We start from the raw sequence: 3,006 nt of genomic DNA, 5'->3' as shown, positions 1-3,006 counted from the left end.
CACCTTTTTTCTCCATAAATAATATTCTCCTTGATACAGTGTATTTCTTATTTTCTTCATCAACCAGTTTTAGAGAATAAACTTATAATTCAATTTGAAGGAAAAAAATGAATAAATGAACCTTATATTACCACACGGCACACGTGTGTTGATATTCTACAGCATAGGCATTTAAGTTTTGACATTTTATTATACTGCAATAATACAACACAATTGAAAGGACAGACATTGCAAAAACAACATCTCAGATTTTAGCCCCAAATTTACTGTCACGGATCATAGGCAACACAACCACGACAAATTGATTCGCCACCAAAGACAAGCATTACACATCCCAAAACCGCCACAATAACTCCCAAAACATAAATGTCAGGAGGCCAATGTCTATGTGTCAAGATGTCAGCGATAACGAACACTTTATTAACTAGTCTTGGCTCCAAGCGCACGCAGGCGCGTTACATTTACTAATAATACAAAGACATTTCATCGAGTAATAAATGCAAACCAGAAAATGTAATTGAGCATATATATTCCAAGTCACCTGTATTGCTATGAAGAACTATAATTGAAGAGACTTACATCTCAGGATACTGCACTACACTATTCAGTGAAACCTCATAGTAACATGGTCTTTTGACATCATTATTCATCAGGTATAATAATAAATTTGAAACTGATTACCCTCAAATGTACACAGTAGATACAACAAGCCAAAGAGTGCACAATCTTATGGGTTTACATCTAGTGACATTATTCCATATAATTGTTCTGTTATCAAATCTCTTCAAAAGCAGTTTTCCATTTTGGAACAAAATTCAAACCTATGTACAAAACGATCTATGGGTGTGTATATGGTGTGCAACTGTGCATTACACAAGCTTTTCAATTGCAACACATCTGTGAATTCTTCTCGTTTATTGAAAATGGGCTCACTTGATGTGAATTTCTTGCTTTTCATCTTTAATGATGTAAATCACTTGGTTGAGAGCAATCCAGACAATGTTATAAAAAAAGGTCTACATGTTTATCTCAGGTTATCCATACTGTACCTGCAGAATCAAAGCACATGTAGAGTGCAAATAATTTGCAAAAATTATAGCAACTGAATCAGATACAGCAGGTACAATTATGAAGCTTATAGAGTAAATATTCAAATACAGTGTACCTCACAACAACTCAAAATTCAAGTACATTTTGTTTAACCCCTAATTTAATCAACTCTTCTAAGTTCCACTTTAGTTTGCCTTCGTGTAAAGTTAACAAACAGAAAATTATGGTTAGGTTGTGCAACTGTCACAATGTGTCCCAAGAATTTTATTTCATTACACAGAACAAAAGTCTCAGATTGTTCTGTTTTTTAAAAAGATTATTGAAAGCTCTCTCCAGTTTTAAACGGCTTCACAGTCAATCATCCAGTGGATAAGCTATGCAGACAAGAGGCAAAATATAAAAGACTGATCTGTCTTTGTAGTTTGTACGAATGAAGTTCTATGTTTTGTTTTTTTTTCCTGAAAATGCGTTCTCTCCAAAGTTGTGTTGAAGTAGGTCAAGCTGATCCTGGCTAATGAGCTTGCTTTCGTGGACTTCCTGCAAGAGAGTCCTGGTTTTTCCATCTCTCCTGTTTACCTTGTTTCACCACTTGAAGCTGTTTCTTGGCATCCTGCACTTGCTGTCTGGTTATATTCAGTTTCTAATCAACTCAGACAGAAAAAGAATAGTCATGTTCTTTTGTAATGTCATAGGGTTTCTTTGGAGGCACGGGAACACTTTCCGATGTTGTACATGGTTTTGCTGGGAGTCTTGAGCCATGGGTCTGTTTATAGGGAGGATGTCCAGGAAAGACAGTAGGCACAGCTCTAGGAATGAGATGTGGTGTGTAACATCCTTTCCTCTCTTGAGTGTATTCCTGCATTACAATAAAAGCAAATGGAAACAATAATGAGTTTTTTCTCATAACATGACAATTGTTCTACTATTCATGCTATTTCATGTGATTTTTAAGACTGAAACTGAAAGCAGCTTCCAGCCAAATAAATAAAATAATAATAATGTCAGCAAGTCATAAGCAAATTTGATAGAAATAGTGTAGTGTGCGGTGGGATTTTCAGGCTTGCCTAGCCTAGCTGGATAACTCCTGTGATGTGAAATATGGCAGGCTAGCCTGGCTTAGACCAAAAGCTTCAGTCTCTCTATATCGTCGGTTGTTCTACCGAGACTGCGTCTGGCTCCACTAGACCTCTGATTATATTATGGGGAATGTCAACAAATGTCAGTTTTATTAAAGAAATGACCCATATCAGACGGTTATTTCTGTCTAACCTGGCTTTGCTGTTCAGGCTTTAGAAATTAGAGACTAGAGTTTAGATCTAGAGTCTAGAGTCTAGATCTATCATCTAGCTCTAGTCTAGTCTAGTTAAAATATAAAGAAGCTGACATTTGATTTTTAATTTATCTTGAAATTAGATAAGATCAAATGAATTATATCATTTTATTCTAGACTTTTCTTTAATAGAATCAAGCTCATGGAGTTATATTTCCGAGTTGGACTCTCTGACTCTTGGAGTTGCGAGCGACTCCAGCGCAGCAGAATTTTCCCATCACCATCCCCAGAACCTTAACCCATGCCTGCTCCAGCCCGGCTGGCGTGGACTGGCGCGCTCCGCTGCTGCAGGAGCTGCCGTGGCTTGTCATGAGACAACCCGGGTACAGACTACAGTCACTGCATTATCTGCATAAACTACATTTTTAGCTCTAAAATCTCCTTATTAATCAACATAACATTAAGAAGAACTTACTTGTGAAATATTATGCAGTTCCCTTTCTTTCTTCGGTTCGAACATCCAAATGCAACGCACGAACCTGGCTTCTTCAATTTTTCCACGTATGTTGTGCACAGTATCTTGTTGGGTCGTCCGTTTTTCTGCCCTCCTTAGTAATGGCGGCCACCGCTCCAGCTCGGAGCAGCAATTTGAGCGAGTACGCCCTCTAGTGTTTAGTAGTATATAT

General features: G+C 37.5%; 1 long non-coding RNA gene across 1 annotated transcript; it reads right to left on the bottom strand.

Annotated features, from left to right (window-relative positions):
• Nucleotides 1-383: 383 nt before the first annotated feature.
• On the bottom strand, nt 384-3,006 carry LOC105442214. Its single transcript, XR_004063987.1, has 2 exons — nt 2,796-3,006; nt 384-1,906 (listed from the first exon to the last, which is right to left on the bottom strand). It is a non-coding gene; the product is annotated as an uncharacterized LOC105442214 (long non-coding RNA).

This window comes from Strongylocentrotus purpuratus, unplaced genomic scaffold, assembly GCF_000002235.5.
Source record: "Strongylocentrotus purpuratus isolate Spur 01 unplaced genomic scaffold, Spur_5.0 spur5_scaffold_14, whole genome shotgun sequence".
Taxonomy (NCBI): domain Eukaryota; kingdom Metazoa; phylum Echinodermata; class Echinoidea; order Camarodonta; family Strongylocentrotidae; genus Strongylocentrotus; species Strongylocentrotus purpuratus.
Note: the sequence above shows the minus strand (reverse complement) of the source record. Positions and strands in the feature narration are given on the sequence as shown.